The sequence below is a fragment of the Montipora foliosa genome, chromosome 10 (genome assembly GCF_036669935.1).
Source record: "Montipora foliosa isolate CH-2021 chromosome 10, ASM3666993v2, whole genome shotgun sequence".
NCBI classification, from domain to species: domain Eukaryota; kingdom Metazoa; phylum Cnidaria; class Anthozoa; order Scleractinia; family Acroporidae; genus Montipora; species Montipora foliosa.
In genome coordinates, this window is record NC_090878.1 from 6,657,370 (window position 1) to 6,675,477 (window position 18,108).

The following is an 18,108-nucleotide window of genomic DNA, read 5'->3' on the forward strand; positions in this document are numbered from 1 at the left end:
TGAAACGGGAAACATAAAAATTGGTTGTTATCAATAAAGGATAAAATTGCCTTACTTATTCTTATCTTACATCTTTGAGATGTTAATCGATAAGTGGAGCTAATGGAGTTATAATGTCAAAGACATTTTGTCCATTTAGAATGGCAATAGGCAACTTTCAGCCCAACGTCTCCTGTTTCACATAAATGCGATTCTCTTTTCAAAGTTTGGGCTTACCTTTTTGGTGTCATGAAATTCAGTGGGAAATAGCACTCCAAAAGGGGCAGGGGCGTGCTAACTCCCTGAGGACCATGTTGAGGTCCCTTTGTACCCCATATACAAAATTCAGGCACTTCTGTGTGGCGTGTGTGTTCTCTCCCATTAGGCTGGGCATTTCTTGCAGTTCCCACTGCTGGGTGTGCTTCCTTTACTACATTCCTGTTTAAGGTCTTCCAGGAGAGAAGAGCTCCCTATGCCGATGAGTAGGACCATGCTAAGTAGTGTTATTGATAATAGATGTGATGACCCCCTCCTCGCCAACAGGTGAAAGTTCTTTATTCCAAAGACTCATGTCACATCTCTCTCTTTTTTCGTGGACCATGACTTGTCCCCAAAAATGAAGTGCATCAGATGACAATCTTGATGATTCTCTTTTCCAGACTGATGCTGAAGGCATTTGTCAGTAATTTTTTTATCTTTTAAAGTGCATCCTTCATCCAGCTTATTCTCAATCTAGTTCATTTTCACAGTACTCATCTTGCAATTGTGTGATTAAATTCCGATATAGTTTTGGTTTGCAACTTGCTTTCAATGTTTGCCTTCAAGGAAGATTAGAAATTGCTCACCAGGCTTTACACTGACTCGCCCACCTTTTAGCACTCACTTCTTCCATTGTCTACAAAGTTCATTGTTCCCATGCATTCCTCTACCAGGTACCATGTTTACATTGTTCCATTTCGCCTCTCTTCCTTTTTGGCTATCATCTGTAGTTGTCACATTGCTTCCATATGCATGTAAAACATGGACAACTTACAGCCGACATGTGAAGCACCTTAACCATTTCCAACTAACCTGTTTTGAAAAATCATGAAAATCAGATGGGAAGACACACTACCAAATACTGAGGTTCTGGAGAAAGGTAACAGGACTGGCATGGAACAGGTGATGATAACAGCACAACTCAGACAGGCAGGTCATGTATTAATGTCAGAAGAAAAGAATTTCCAAAGTCATATTGTACTCAGAACTGAAGGGAGGTCACACAGTAATATTATTGTGGATGCCAAAAGAAAAGGTACAAGGGCCGATTGAAACAAAACCTCAAGAAATGTGATATTGACTAAGAAACTTGGGAGGACCTAGCCAGAGAAAGAGTTATGTGGAGGGCTCTGATAAACCAAAGTAGCCAATAGGATAACCAAAGCTAAACAGAAAAGGGATGATCATAAGGAGTGACAACTGAACTCAGCTCGTCAAGACTCTTGATATGAATTTCTAACATGTGATGTCAGAGCTCCTACAGGAGGACTCAATAGCGAAATGAGGGTTCTCAACAAGTGATGTACCCAACCTGTCTTCATCGGCAATGATGGACAAAATAAGAAGAACCCAAGGCTTCGTAGGCTTGTTGCTTACCTCGTATGCAATATTCTCTTCCCCACTTTTCCAAAGTGCAATTTTGAGGTAATTCCATCTGTTCTGTGATAAGTTTTGACTTGCATTCATTTGAAGATATTGATCCATGTCTTCTGCAAAGATCTTCTTTCTATTTTACGTCTTGGTTTTCCTACTACCACAAATTCTTTTCAAACTTAGCTTAACCATCATCATGACCAGATTGTGATCAGAATTGGAATCGCCCATTAAATTGTGCTCAAACCAGGTGTTAGCTGTCATAATGTTCTTGCATTATTTTACAGAACTCGATTAGGAAGTCTCACCTATCATTACTGCCACCAAGGCTAAAACAGCCTGCTATTAAACCATTGCTTCCTTCACCAACAACTGCACTGAAATCCCCCAGTCCTATTACGTAGTCGTTCCCTTGTCCATGTTTAAATATTTGATCAATGTTATCATGCATTTCCTCTACTCCGCCACACACTCAGGGTCTTCAAACAACTCAGGAGAAAGTGCTGTCTTTGTAATGACATCTGCAAAGAATTAGACTTTCAAGTCTTCTGAGATAAGGACAATAAACCATAGATCCTGTCTCACAACCCTTTAATGTTCATAATCCTGTGGGACGTAAAAGAAGCCACACATATGTCACAAAGAGTATGGTATGTAGATCCCAATGTTGTGGTCAGGCCTCATTTCATTCATTCATGGGTTGGGTGAGATCACTAATGAAGGAATACCGGCTGCCAGCGGCGCCTGTACATGTATATGCTGATGTCCAACGGTTGATTACTTGTAAAAAGCGCATGTGAATAGGAAATGTGCTATATAAATTCATTACTATGACCATTACCATCAGGAGTCCATTATAAGGTTCTCCTCTCTCAACACACTTTCCTGCCTGGTTGTCCAGGAGCAGGGCAACAGCACTCTCTCTCCTTGTAACCCCAGAGTAAAGTAAATTAAACCCACCTCATCGCTAATAAAGTCTCCTTTTTTGTTTTGAAACACACTGCGGTAAGACCTGGGATCTGCCTCTCCAGTCTTCCCATTTTGTACTTCTATTGCCTTGACATTGTTCTTACATTCCATACACCATTTCAAATCATCAAAGAGGAGGATTTCACATGATCATCTCCTGCTCGATGTGGCATCTTACCAAAGAAAGATCCTGGTAACGTCATCAGGTCTGATACTCTCCAATGTAGCCATTACAATATGGTCATACTACAAATCTGTAAGCAAACTATGGTTTGCCATTGCCTTCATGAACCACAGTGGCTCTCTACCCAGGGTGAGTGGATCCCAGGATACACATAAGTGATTAGCCTACACTAATAAACCCTACATGAAACCACAGCTGCAGAGAGATGGGTACTTTCAAATAGAATATAAATTTCCTCTTAGCAGATCATGAAATGGAAACTTAATCAAGTTGCACTCTGGTTTGGTAATGGGTTGGGTTGTCAAGCTCAAGACGTTGTGTGAGGGCAAAGGCAATCTTCTGGTCAATTACCAACATGATCCCAGGCAGCACCGCTTAGTTGAGGTAAGGAATATTGTCAGCAACTGTTGTTGTAATTTGCACAAGAAATGGGTTGGGTAGATTTCCAGTACATCTTCTTGGGCTAACTAAAACATGGTACATGTAGAAGCAATTTGCGAAAGTGCAAACTGAACAAGAGCACACACTTTAGTGCAGTTGCATGATGGAGATAAAAGTACATGGTTGTTTCCTTGTGGGGTCAAGATGTCGCTAGGAACCTCATCACCATCAACCAAAGGGCAATACCTTACAATATTTCACAGTAAATGGGAAAGAGAAACAGTCAGCTATTGTGAGTTGTCAAAAGAAAATGGCAAAAGTTGGTAAAATGCAATTGAAAAGCAAGTCTTATTTACAACAAGGTGGTAAATGCAAGACTCCTTATTATTTTTCTCAGGCACGTATAATGACTTCGTGTTTGCAATTATCTTTGGTCATTCTAAAAAAATTGAGAACGTAAACTTGGAGTGGCATCTGTGGGAATCACGAAAAGAAGTGTTATTTTGGCGTAACTTCCTTGTAAAGATATGGTTTTCAAGGCAATGAAAGACCTTTTTGCCCAGAAACTCTTGGAGTAGTACTCATGAACTTTTAACAATGCTTTTCAGTATTTGCTTGAGCGAGTGCAGAAAGCCAAGTCAACTATCTTGTTCCATCCAGATCATGCATACATGTACTGAGTAACCCTTCGTAAGGGCAAATGAGAGGATTGTGAAGAGATTTTATATTGCACAGTGGAGCAATGGTACTGGTGCAAGCCAAAATTATTAACTGAGTTCAAGTCATTGATTGATTCTGTGGGGATAGAGGCTGTTAGAATGACCTTCCAGTCTACCCAATCAACCCCACAAGGAAAATCCTGTTTGAGATGATTGACTCAAGCTCAGACTCCAACTAGACATTGCACAAGACGTGGAGGAATCTCAGAATATTGCGTGCAATATACCAGGGGAATCTTCATATTGTGAGCAACAATAAGGAAGTCTAACATGAGTATCAGCAACAGGTGCAAAGATATTGTTGTCATAAAATGCTGCTTAGCCCTGAGAACAGAAAAGTTCATCGGAGTGGAGCCGTTGCGTCTCTTGTGATTGCAAAGATGACGTCAAGGTTAGAGGAACACTAGAGGTCATATTGCTGCAGAATTGAGACACCCTTTTTCTCCTGCCAAGTAAACAAGTTTTAAAAGTTAGCTATGTTTTATTTGTATCTGTTCAGAATATCGTGAAATTAACTTGAAGGCATTTGCAACAAGTAGTAATGGGTTTGAATCCCAAGTATTGGTTAAATATTCTCATTTTTGATGTTTCTAATGTCGATATAAAACTTTAAAAGGGCTTGCTGAATAACGATCCACCATACTTTGTCTGTAAGCCCTCATTTCCAAATTTCAGTACTCCTTAGGGACACAATGACAAGATGTTCCCAGCCTTGGTCTCTGATGTGAGAGGATCCTGGGCAGAGTGCTCTAACTTTTGTAAGGTTATACTCAAAAAATAGTAGTTAATTTTCAAAGTCTCTTTTTCACTTCCTTAAAGCTCACAGAATTAATTATTTAACTCTTTAGCATAGTGTTCTTTATGGCAAAAAAAAAGCAAAAGCAAAAGGCAGTCATTATACTTACACACCATCTACTGCTTGATCAAGTGCTTCCTCTTTCGGCTGGGGTTACTGCAGTGTTTGCAAGTACACATTCGTGTGGAACTGAAACCTTAAAGTAAATAACAAGGTTAATTTTTATAAACATTACCCTGTTTGTAATGACTCACCTTCTCGTTCGAAATCGTCTTTATAGCATCTGGTCATGTGTGGTTGCTGATTATTCTAAATACGAAAGTTTCTGAAACAGAATCACAGTCAGTTTTACATGGCACTTCACATCAGCAAAGTGACTTTTAAAAAAATGCAGACTGACAAGAGTTTTTCTTTGTTTTATTGATTTTCATTCATTGTAGTTACAAGGTTTTATAAGCTAATTCAGTTGCCTTTTGTTTGATAGCCTGAAAAGAAAAAGCACCTGTTGAAGGAAAACAGTGTTAGTACCTGTGGAGGCAATTAATCTTGGTTAGAAAATGAAGAGACTGCCAGATGGTTTTTGTTTCTTTTATTTGTGATAAGTCAGCAGAACATATTACAGTCTTTTGTTTTATACATTACTGTCATACCCTGAAAAGTAAAAGCACCTGTCGGCACAAAGTTGTGTTAACCTGTGGAGGCAATGAATTGTTGTTAGCGAAAAGTTCTTTATTTGTGCAGTACTGCAGTAGCTCTTTGTGTTAATTATCTTTAAATGACCAGCTTGACAACAGGTTTAGTGTTAAAAGTTTTATTTCTTTCTTTTAATAGTTACAAAGCAACCTTGACATTACTTATTAAGTACTCCACTGCATCTGAAGGTCTTGATGGTTGGGTGCGCACCTATGCTGGAAAAATTTGGGTGCCTGGCAAAACCAAGAATATTTTCAGGGCTTTCCAGGCCATTGTCATTATCATAGTGAATGGCGAGTTCTTCATGTAGCCATAGCGGAATAGCAGTGAAATGATCGAAGTGTTGACGATGAATCGAATAGTGAATCCTGTAGTTAAGAGCACGGAAAAATCGAATGAAGTGCGCATTCGGAATCGGCAGAAAAATACAAAAGTTCCACATACCTCATGCCAGGTTGTAGTGTATTGCCTCAGACCCATTGACATGATACAACTTTTGTTGCCAAGGGGTAGTGCAGTGTGGTGCACTGCTAATCCCCTAGGCCTGGCCTATCACAGGTTAGAATCCTGGTCTAGATCCGTTTCAATTCCTGAAACAGTTTTTGACAAAAGTTGTGCCATGAAAATTGGCCTTACCTTATACGGGTTGCTGTTACGTTCCAGTCTCCATTTCAGCCTCCTTGATGTTTTTTTGCCAGGACTTCACTTACCCGAAAATGGGAACCAACCAGCCAGTTATTAAGTATTGACAGCTGTCTCAACACACATTTAAAAATCCCGGTCATTGATAAACCCATTTTTGATTTGAAAGAATTTAACTTTTGGCAGAACAAAAACGCAAAGGTTTTTCATCTGCCTCTTGCAAGTTGAAGCAGCTGTGTATTTTTAAAATTAAGTGCAAGTTATAATAGCTATTCTGTCAATATCAATAGGTATTAAAACTATTTGGGTTAATTTAAAGTGATGTCCTTTTATCCTCGGCTCTGTTTTGAGCAGTCTTCGCCTCATTGGCAGCTACTCTAACTACTTAACATGAGTCATTTCAAAAGTAGTCTTTTGGTTATTGACGTCTTCAGCTGGCTGGTTCCAGTGCAATTCCACAGGTGCCCTTAAGAACCATTGATTGTACTTGGGCAGGGACTGTTGCTGATCAGTGTCACTGGATTCTTGCAATTTGCAGATGTTTAATGTGAATGCTACTAGTCCTCCTGCCTGCCATATGCAATGCAGGGCTTTTTGACAGGAGGTTCCTTCCACAAGGTAAAACTAACAAGGAGACAATAGTTATTGTCAATGTCTCAGTGTTACCACCACCATAGTGGAAAAAATCCTCCCATCTCACTCTCTTGGAGTGCTAACTATAACTGACTGCCTTTCCTCTTGGTCTTCAGGTCAGTTGCATCCTTCTTAGTCAGTTATGCTTAACATAATATTAAATAAAGCTTGGACTAGGGTGTGTGGATTGTCCCGTGAATTCCCTTGGGTAGCCTGTAAATGAGGTGTCTCCTCTTAATTAAGCAATTTAAGAAAGAGAAGAAACACAGCCTCATCACAGCTTACCCTAGTGAGTACTTAGTTGACACCTATGCTTTACCTAACCTATCCCCGCAAGGCTGAGGTAAGCAGTTACCACATTGCCATTGTAAATTAACTTTTGTTTGGTCAAACTGAATTTGCCCAGTCGAAAGTGTAGTTTTTAAAGAGGGTCATTTGGAAAAATTCTTTTTTAAAGGCAAGAGGTAAAGCCACAACAGACATTGCGAGCCTAACCTAATTGTGTTAAGTTTTACTACAGAGACCACTCAACTTGAAGGAAGTTCCCAAATGAGATCTCCCCACAAAATTGGAATGGCCTGTTATCTTAATTATTGTAAGTGTCTGGTTGAACCTTGCGAGATTAAACCTTCACTTGACTCACACTGGCTCTGGTAAGTGAAGTGTATCGTGTGAAAAAATTCAATTTCAGTGCATGCAACTAAGCGGGAGAACTTGTGGAAGATGAAGTCTTCGTTTGTAGAAAAAATGTCAGGAACTCCATTGGTAGATGACCATCCAAATGACATCAAATCAAAGTCTCTGGAAAGAGTAACTAGAAAGGAAAGCTTCTAGAAGATGAAGTCTTCATTGGTAGAGAAACATTTCAGGAACTCCAATTGTAGATGACCAACAAGGTGACCTCAGATGGAAGTGTCGGAAGACAAAGTGCTGTCCTTTAAGCCGAAACAAAGACGAAGAAAGCCGAAAAGAATATTCAATGATACTGAAGAAGCCGATCAAATTCCAGTTGTGAACTGAAATACCTGCAAAGAAACCCAAACCTAATGGGAGCCTAAGGGGAGGAGCCACCCCATACCATGGGTCCCATTAACTAATCTAGCTACATTAATTAAGCCGAATGAAGAAGCCAATTGACTTCTGACCGAATGCATGTGTGTGCAAAGTATGCTTTGCAAGATTCAACCAGAGCTCGATTATTTTAACCCCCCATACCCCAACCCACACAAAAGTCGACTTACTGCAGTGATGCATCTTTCATCACAGTGCTGCAAATGACTTGCCTTGGCTGATCAGAAGCAATACGCTGTGTTTTACAGGATACCAAGCAGAGGGTACAGTAAAGTGGATTGGCAGTCTGCAACAATGGTGGAATCTGTTCTGAGTGGAAACTTAAATCGTTCTGTCTGAGGATGTCCACTGGGCTGTCCATCAGTTGAGTTCCTGGTAGGAAGCAAAGGTAATAACAGAGTTTTACTTGATCCAAATTAAGACTAGATGAGATCAGATGAGATTGATATTTTCACGTACGAAATAAAACAAGGAATTTTACAATAACTTGAGGTACAAATGAAGCTTTGTCTTGAATCCTAACTTTGTGAATCTTTAAAAGATTCTTCAAAGCAGAGTAGTGTGAAACCATGTCTGACAGCTTTGTCTTTTTTTAGCAAGCAAGTGCAGCATTTATCACAAGAGCTCGGCCGTTTTGTGGATAATGATCAAACTGAGCAACCAGGTAAAGGTGATTTAAATGGTATTGAAATAAACCTGTCTTCATCTGGCACCAGATGGTACTAATTGCATTTGTTTACTACTTTTACTTCAGCCTTACTTGATAACTTTCTGTTACTAATATGTACATAATAATTATTTAATTTGAATTAGAAAGAACTAGCATCACACATATTTGAAACGGGAAACATAAAAATTGGTTGTTATCAATAAAGGATAAAATTGCCTTACTTAGTCTTATCTTACATCTTTGAGATGTTAATCGATAAGTGGAGCTAATGGAGTTATAATGTCAAAGACATTTTGTCCATTTAGAATGGCAATAGGCAACTTTCAGCCCAACATCTCCTGTTTCACATAAATGCGATTCTCTTTTCAAAGTTTGGGCTTACCTTTTTGGTGCCATGAAATTCAGTGGGAAATAGCACTCCAAAAGGGGCAGGGGCGTGCTAACTCCCTGAGGACCATGTTGAGGTCCCTTTGTACCCCATATACAAAATTCAGGCACTTCTGTGTGGCGTGTGTGTTCTCTCTCATTAGGTTGGGCATTTCTTGCAGTTCCCACTGCTGGGTGTGCTTCCTTTACTACATTCCTGTTTAAGGTCTTCCAGGAGAGAAGAGCTCCCTATGCCGATGGGTAGGACCATGCTAAGTAGTGTTATTGATAATAGATGTGATGACCCCCTCTTCGCCAACAGGTGAAAGTTCTTTATTCCAAAGACTCATGTCACATCTCTCTCTTTTTTCGTGGACCATGACTTGTCCCCAAAAATGAAGTGCATCAGATGACAATCTTGATGATTCTCTTTTCCAGACTGATGCTGAAGGCATTTGTCAGTAATTTTTTTATCTTTTAAAGTGCATCCTTCATCCAGCTTATTCTCAATCTAGTTCATTTTCACAGTACTCATCTTGCAATTGTGTGATTAAATTCCGATATAGTTTTGGTTTGCAACTTGCTTTCAATGTTTGCCTTCAAGGAAGATTAGAAATTGCTCACCAGGCTTTACACTGACTCGCCCACCTTTTAGCACTCACTTCTTCCATTGTCTGCAAAGTTCATTGTTCCCATGCATTCCTCTACCAGGTACCATGTTTACATTGTTCCATTTCGCCTCTCTTCCTTTTTGGCTATCATCTGTAGTTGTCACATTGCTTCCATATGCATGTGAAACATGGACAACTTACAGCCGACATGTGAAGCACCTTAACCATTTCCAACTAACCTGTTTTGAAAAATCATGAAAATCAGATGGGAAGACACACTACCAAATACTGAGGTTCTGGAGAAAGGTAACAGGACTGGCATGGAACAGGTGATGATAACAGCACAACTCAGACAGGCAGGTCATGTATTAATGTCAGAAGAAAAGAATTTCCAAAGTCATATTGTACTCAGAACTGAAGGGAGGTCACACAGTAATATTATTGTGGATGCCAAAAGAAAAGGTACAAGGGCCGATTGAAACAAAACCTCAAGAAATGTGATATTGACTAAGAAACTTGGGAGGACCTAGCCAGAGAAAGAGTTATGTGGAGGGCTCTGATAAACCAAAGTAGCCAATAGGATAACCAAAGGTAAACAGAAAAGGGATGATCATAAGGAGTGACAACTGAACCCAGCTGGTCAAGACTCTTGATATGAATTTCTAACATGTGATGTCAGAGCTCCTATAGGAGGACTCAATAGCGAAATGAGGGTTCTCAACAAGTGATGTACCCAACCTGTCTTCATCGGCAATGATGGACAAAATAAGAAGAACCCAAGGCTTCGTAGGCTTGTTGCTTACCTCGTATCCAATATTCTCTTCCCCACTTTTCCAAAGAGCAATTTTGAGGCAATTCCATCTGTTCTGTGATGAGTTTTGACTTGCATTCATTTGAAGATATTGATCCATGTCTTCTGCAAAGATCTTCTTTGTATTTTACGTCTTGGTTTTCCTACTACCACATATTCTTTTCAAACTTAGCTTAACCATCATCATGACCAGATTGTGATCAGAATTGGAATCGGCCCATTAAATTGTGCTCAAAGCAGGTGTTAGCTGTCATAATGTTCCTGCATTATTTTACAGAACTCGATTAGGAAGTCTCACCTATCATTACTGCCACCAAGGCTAAAACAGCCTGCTATTAAACCATTGCTTCCTTCACCAACAACTGCACTGAAATCCCCCAGTCCTATTACGTAGTCGTTCCCTTGTCCATGTTTAAATATTTGATCAATGTTATCATGCATTTCCTCTACTCCGCCACACACTCAGGGTCTTCAAACAACTCAGGAGAAAGTGCTGTCTTTGTAATGACATCTGCAAAGAATTAGACTTTCAAGTCTTCTGAGATAAGGACAATAAACCGTAGATCCTGTCTCACAACCCTTTAATGTTCATAATCCTGTGGGACGTAAAAGAAGCCACACATATGTCACAAAGAGTATGGTATGTAGATCCCAATGTTGTGGTCAGGCCTCATTTCATTCATTCATGGGTTGGGTGAGATCACTAATGAAGGAATACCGGCTGCCAGCGGCGCCTGTACATGCATATGCTGATGTCCAACGGTTGATTACTTGTAAAAAGCGCATGTGAATAGGAAATGTGCTATATAAATTCATTACTATGACCATTACCATCAGGAGTCCATTATAAGGTTCTCCTCTCTCAACACACTTTCCTGCCTGGTTGTCCAGGAGCAGGGCAACAGCACTTTCTCTCCTTGTAACCCCAGAGTAAAGTAAATTAAACCCACTTCAGCGCTAATAAAGTCTCCTTTTTTGTTTTGAAACACACTGCGGTAAGACCTGGGATCTGCCTCTCCAGTCTTCCCATTTTGTACTTCTGTTGCCTTAACATTGTTCTTACATTCCATACACCATTTCAAATCATCAAAGAGGAGGATTTCACATGATCATCTCCTGCTCGATGTGGCATCTTACCAAAGAAAGATCCTGGTAACGTCATCGGGTCCGATACTCTCCAATGTAGCCATTTCAATATGGTCATACTACAAATCTGTAAGCAAACTATGGTTTGCCATTGCCTTCATGAACCACAGTGGCTCTCTAACCAGGGTGAGTGGATCCCAGGATACACGCCAGCATCTGGTTGCACAGTGTATACGCAGTTGGCCATGGAAGGCCCATCCACCAATGCAACTGTCCTTTATTCCGCAAGCCAGTGTCTATGGTAAGACTAAGGGGTACTCCAGCTTTCCTTAGGTAAGCTCCGAGGTTAGTGGAGGGATTGAAGTGCTTAACATCTCCATCTAGGCCGGCTCTCCGAGCAAGGTCTAGCCACTGACCTTTTAAGGTTTGTTAAGTATCCTCTCTTCCCATTAGTTAGTTGATTAGCCTCTTGTGAGAATTTCCAGGGAAGTGATTAGCCTACACTAATAAACCCTACATGAAACCACAGCTGCAGAGAGATGGGTACTTTCAAATAGAATATAAATTTCCTCTTAGCAGATCATGAAATGGAAGCTTAATCAAGTTGCACTCTGGTTTGGCCATGGGTTGGGTTGTCAAGCTCAAGACGTTGTGTGAGGGCAAAGGCAATCTTCTGGTCAATTACCAACATGATCCCGGGCAGCACCGCTTAGTTGACGAAAGGAATATTGTCAGCAACTGTTGTTGTAATTTGCACAAGAAATGGGTTGGGTAGATTTCACATACATCTTCTTGGGCTAACTAAAACATGGTACATGTAGAAGCAATTTGCGAAAGTGCAAACTGAACAAGAGCACACACTTTAGTGCAGTTGCATGATGGAGATAAAAGTACATGGTTGTTTCCTTGTGGGGTCAAGATGTCCTTAGGAACCTCATCACCATCAACCAAAGGGCAATACCTTACAATATTTCACAGTAAATGGGAAAGAGAAACAGTCAGCTATTGTGAGTTGTCAAAAGAAAATGGCAAAAGTTGGTAAAATGCAATTGAAAAGCAAGTGTTATTTACAACAGGGTGGTAAATGCAAGACTCCTTATTATTTTTCTCAGGCACGTATAATGACTTTGTGTTTGCAATTATCTTTGGTCATTCTAAAAAGATTGAGAAGGTAGACCTGGAGTGGCATCTGTGGGAATCACGAAAAGAAGTGTTATTGTGGGATAACTTCTTTGTAAAGAAATGGTTTTCAAGGCAATGAAAGACCTTTTTGCCCAGAAACTCTTGGAGTAGTACTCATGAACTTTTAACAATGCTTTTCAGTATTTGCTTGAGCAAGTGCAGAAAGCCAAGTCAACTATCTTGTTCCATCCAGATCATGCATACATGTACTGAGTAACCCTTCGTAAGGGCAAATGAGGGGATTGTGAAGAGATTTTATATTGCACAGTGGAGCAATGGTACCAGTGCAAGCCAAAATAATTAACTGTGTTCAAGTCATTGATTGATTCTGTGGGGAAGGAAGTCTAACATGAGTATCAGCAACAGGTGCAAAGATATTGTTGTCATAAAATGCTGCTTAGTCCTGGGAACAGAAAAGTTCATCGGAGTGGAGCCGTTGCGTCTCTTGTGATTGCAAAGATGACGTCAAGGTTAGAGGAACACTAGAGGTCATATTGCTGCAGAATTGAGACACCATTTTTCTCCTGCTAAGTAAACAAGTTTTAAAAGTTAGCTATGTTTTATTTGTATCTGTTCAGAATATCGTGAAATTAACTTGAAGGCATTTGCAACAAGTAATAATGGGTTTGAATCCCAAGTATTGGTTAAATATTCTCATTTTTAATGTTTCTAATGTCGATATAAAACTTTAAAAGGGCTTGCTGAATAATGATCCACCATGCTTTATCTGTAAGCCCTCATTTCCAAATTTCAGTAATCCTTAGGGACACACAATGACAAGATGTTCCCAGCCTTGGTCTCTGATGTGAGAGGATCCTGGGCAGAGTGCTCTAACTTTTGTAAGGTTATATTAAAAAAATAGTAGTTAATTTTCAAAGTCTCTTTTTCACTTCCTTAAAGCTCACAGAAGTAATTATTTAACTCTTTAGCATAGTGTTCTTTATGGCAAAAAAAAAGCAAAAGCAAAAGGCAGTCATTATACTTACACACCATCTACTGCTTGATCAATTGGTTCCTCTTTCGGCTGGGGTTACTGCAGTGTTTGCAAGTACACATTTGTGTGGAACTGAAACCTTAAAGTAAATAACAAGGTTAATTTTTATAAACACCACCCTGTTTGTAATGACTCACCTTCTCATTCGAAATCATCTTTATAGCATCTGGTCATGTGTGGTTGCCGATTATGCTAAAGACGAAATGTGCTGAAACAGAATCACAGTCAGTTTTACATGGCACTTCATATCAGCAAAGTGACTTTTAAAAAAATGCAGACTGACAAGAGTTTTTCTTTGTTTTATTGATTTTCATTCATTGTAGTTACAAGGTTTTATAAGCTAATTCAGTTGCCTTTTGTTTGATAGCCTGAAAAGAAAAAGCACCTGTTGAAGGAAAACAGTGTTAGTACCTGTGGAGGCAATTAATCTTGGTTAGAAAATGAAGAGACTGCCAGATGGTTTTTGTTTTTTTTATTTGTGATAAGTCAGCAGAACATATTACAGTCTTTTGTTTTATACATTACTGTCATACCCTGAAAAGTAAAAGCACCTGTCGGCACAAAGTTGTGTTAGAACCTGTGGAGGCAATGAATTGTTGTTAGCGAAAAGTTCTTTATTTGTGCAGTACTGCAGTAGCTCTTTGTGTTAATCATCTTTAAATGACCAGCTTGACAACAGGTTTAGTGTTAAAAGTTTTATTTCTTTCTTTTAATAGTTACAAAGCAACCTTGACATTACTTATTAAGTACTCCACTGCATCTGAAGGTCTTGATGGTTGGGTGCGCACCTATGCTGGAAAAATTTGGGTGCCTGGCAAAACCAAGAATATTTTCAGGGCTTTCCAGGCCATTGTCATTATCATAGTGAATGGCGAGTTCTTCATGTAGCCATAGCGGAATAGCAGTGAAATGATCGAAGTGTTGACGATGAATCGAATAGTGAATCCTGTAGTTAAGAGCACCGAAAAATCGAATGAAGTGCGCATTCGGAATCGGCAGAAAAATACAAAAGTTCCACATACCTCATGCCAGGTTGTAGTGTATTGCCTCAGACCCATTGACATGATACAACTTTTGTTGCGAAGGGGTAGTGCAGTGTGGTGCACTGCTAATCCCCTAGGCCTGGCCTATCACAGGTTAGAATCCTGGTCTAGATCCGTTTCAATTCCTGAAACAGTTTTTGACAAAAGTTGTGCCATGAAAATTGGCCTTACCTTATACGGGTTGCTGTTACGTTCCAGTCTCCATTTCAGCCTCCTTGATGTTTTTTTGCCAGGACTTCACTTACCCGAAAATGGGAACCAACCAGCCAGTTATTAAGTATTGACAGCTGTCTCAACACACATTTAAAAATCCCGGTCAATGATAAACCCATTTTTGATTTGAAGGAATTTAACTTTTGGCAGAACAAAAACACAAAGGTTTTTCATCTACCTCTTGCAAGTTGAAGCAGCTGTGTATTTTTAAAATTAAGTGCAAGTTATAATAGCTATTCTGTTAATATCAATAGGTATTAAAACTATTTGGGTTAATTTAAAGTGACGTCCTTTTATCCTCGGCTCTGTTTTGAGCAGTCTTCGCCTCATTGGCAGCTACTCTAACTACTTAACATGACTCATTTCAAAAGTAGTCTTTTGGTTATTGACGTCTTCAGCTGGCTGGTTCCAGTGCAATTCCACAGGTGCCCTTAAGAACCATTGATTGTACTTGGGCTGGGACTGTTGCTGATGAGTGTCACTCGATTCTTGCAATTTGCAGATGTTTAATGTGAATGCTACTAGTCCTACTGCCTGCCATATGCAATGCAGGGCTTTTTGACAGGAGGTTCCATCCACAAGGTAAAACTAACAAGGAGACAATAGTTATTGTCAATGTCTCAGTGTTACCACCACCATAGTGGAAAAAATCCTCCCATCTCACTCTCTTGGAGTGCTAACTATAACTGACTGCCTTTCCTCTTGGTCTTCAGGTCAGTTGCATCCTTGTTAGTCAGTTATGCTTAACATAATATTAAAAAAAGCTTGGACTAGGGTGTGTGGATTGTCCCGTGAATTCCCTTGGGTAGCCTGTAAATGAGGTGTCTCCTCTTAATTAAGCAATTTAAGAAAGAGAAGAAACACAGCCTCATCACAGCTTACCCTAGTGAGTACTTAGTTGACACCTATGGTTTACGTAACCTATCCCCACAAGGCTGAGGTAAGCAGTTACCACATTGCCATTGTAAATTAACTTTTGTTCGGTCAAACTGAATTTGCCCAGTCGAAAGTGCAGTTTTTGAAGAGGGTCATTTGGAAAAATTATTTTTTAAAGGCAAGAGGTAAAGCCACAACAGACATTGCGAGCCTAACCTAATTGTGTTAAGTTTTACTACAGAGACCACTCAACTCGAAGGAAGTTCCCAAATGAGATTTCCCCACAAAATTGGAATGGCCTGTTATCTTAATTATTGTAAGTGTCTGGTTGAACCTTGCGAGATTAAACCTTCACTTGACTGAGCACTGGCTCTGGCAAGTGAAGTGTATCGTGTGAAAAAATTCAATTTCAGTGCATGCAACTAAGCGCGAGAACTTGTGGAAGATGAAGTCTTCGTTTGTAGAAAAAATGTCAGGAACTCCATTGGTAGATGACCATCCAAATGACATCAAATCAAAGTCTCTGGAAAGAGTAACTAGAAAGGAAAGCTTCTAGAAGATGAAGTCTTCATTGGTAGAGAAACATTTCAGGAACTTTCAATTGTAGATGACCAACAAGGTGACCTCAGATGGAAGTGTCGGAAGACAAAGTGCTGTCCTTTAAGCCGAAACAAAGACGAAGAAAGCCGAAAAGAATATTCAACGATACTGAAGAAGCCGATCAAAATCCAGTTGTGAACCGAAATACCTGCAAAGAAACCCAAACCTAATGGGAGCCTAAGGGGAGGAGTCATCCCATACCATGGGTCTCATTAACTAATCTAGCTACATTAGCTAAGCCGAATGAAGAAGCCAATTGACTTCTGACCGAATGCATGTGTGTGCAAAGTATGCTTTGCAAGATTCAACCAGAGCTCGATTATTTTAACCCCCCATACCCCAACCCACACAAAAGTCGACTTACTGCAATGATGCATCTTTCATCAAAGTGCTGCAAATGACTTGTCTTGACTGATCAGAAGCAATGGGCTGTGTTTTACAGGATACCAAGCCGAGGGTACAGTAAAGTGGATTTGCAGTCTGCAACAGTGGTGGAATCGGTTCTGAGTGGAAACTTGAATCGTTCTGTCTGAGGATGTCCACTGGGCTGTCCATCAGTTGAGTTCCTGGTAGGAAGCAAAGGTAATTAATAATAGAGTTTTACTTGTGAAACATGATAATGTAATGGATTTGATGATAAAAATTACAGGCAGAAACATACTTATTAAAGACAAAAGATTTGGTTCAATATTCAATCACAGCCAAAGTCAACATCAATGAAGAACAATAACATGTGACATATTTCGCATTCTTAAGAAATGCTCATGCAAATTTGATTGTCTTGTGTATGAAATGTTCCTTATTCGCGAGCTCAAACTGTGTCTGAATATCCAAAGTGATTCAATAAAGGCAAAACTTTTCACCTAGCCTCGAGGGACTTTGATCTTAATCTTGAACATTAATATTCGAGTTATCTGTAAAATATTATATTTGACCTGATGATGGTGTCATGAGGACACCGAAACGTTGTCTTTAATAATAAGTTTTACTTGTTCCTGATTAAGATGAGATGAGATGAGATTGATATTTTCATGTAAGAAATGAAAACTTGAAGGAATTTTCTAATAACTTGAAGTACATAAGATTTCCATGCATTTTTTTCATTTAATTTTGAACAAGAGTTCTGAATTGTATAGCCTATAGATTTTTATTGTATTCAATACCATATAGCCAACTCAAAATTTTTTGTGGCTATTTTTTATTATTATGGTCTTTGATTTAGGCTAAGGGAAAAAAATTGTAAATTAATTATCTTTTTGGAATGTAGTAGGCTTATTTTACCGATTCTGAAACAAGCCCAGCTTTATGTATTTGCAAATGTGTGCCTCTGGCCTTCCAATTTTATCTTTGCATTTTGGCAGAGAAGAAGGCTTTAATGGAGGGTTGGGATTTCTTAAGTATTTTCCTTAAGTTCTTTTCCCATGTTAACCTCCCATTTGGTTCATCACCTTTCTTACTTCAAATTTTACCGACCTGGTGAACAAACCTGCCCACAGCTACATGTGTAAGAAACTAGTTTTTTTAAGAACCTATTTCACTAAAAATCCCATGTACATGTAAATAGGCCATTTGCGAGTACATGTCTGCCTCCTCTTCAAAGCGAGTCTAAGTGCAAAGTTTTTGTTAATTGAAAATTAGTTATCCTTCATTTGTAAAGCAGAACTAATTACCATTACAAAAACTTTGCACTTAGACTCACTTTAAAGAGGAGGCAGACATGAATTTGGAAATGGCCTATTCCCCTTTCCTCATGAACTTGTTCTCGGTTAAAATGTGAAAATGGTTCTTGTTACTGCAGTCAGAACATTGCAACCAGAAATAATAATAGTGATCTAAATTTGTTTAACGGCTTCTTTTATTGAGAGGAAAAAGGGCTGAAATGCAGTCATTGTAATAAGGAGATTGCAGACCAAGGATTAAATCTCATTATGGTAGTATATACTAAAACAGTGGATAG

The 18,108-nt window shown here is 39.4% G+C and overlaps 1 long non-coding RNA gene across 5 annotated transcripts in view; it reads left to right on the forward strand.

Annotated features, from left to right (window-relative positions):
* LOC137973489 (uncharacterized) overlaps positions 1-18,108 on the forward strand; it is a 30,190-nt gene that overhangs the window by 8,937 nt on the left and 3,145 nt on the right. Inside the window, exons 4-9 of one of the 5 annotated variants that reach the window (XR_011117252.1) lie at positions 5,145-5,209; positions 6,534-6,613; positions 7,948-8,087; positions 8,296-8,363; positions 11,823-15,257; positions 16,594-16,733. This is a non-coding gene — a long non-coding RNA (uncharacterized lncRNA). The remainder of the gene's footprint in view (positions 1-5,144; positions 5,210-6,533; positions 6,614-7,947; positions 8,088-8,295; positions 8,364-11,822; positions 15,258-16,593; positions 16,734-18,108) is intronic. The other 4 variants (XR_011117253.1, XR_011117255.1, XR_011117251.1 and 1 more) reach the window with 4 other exon arrangements.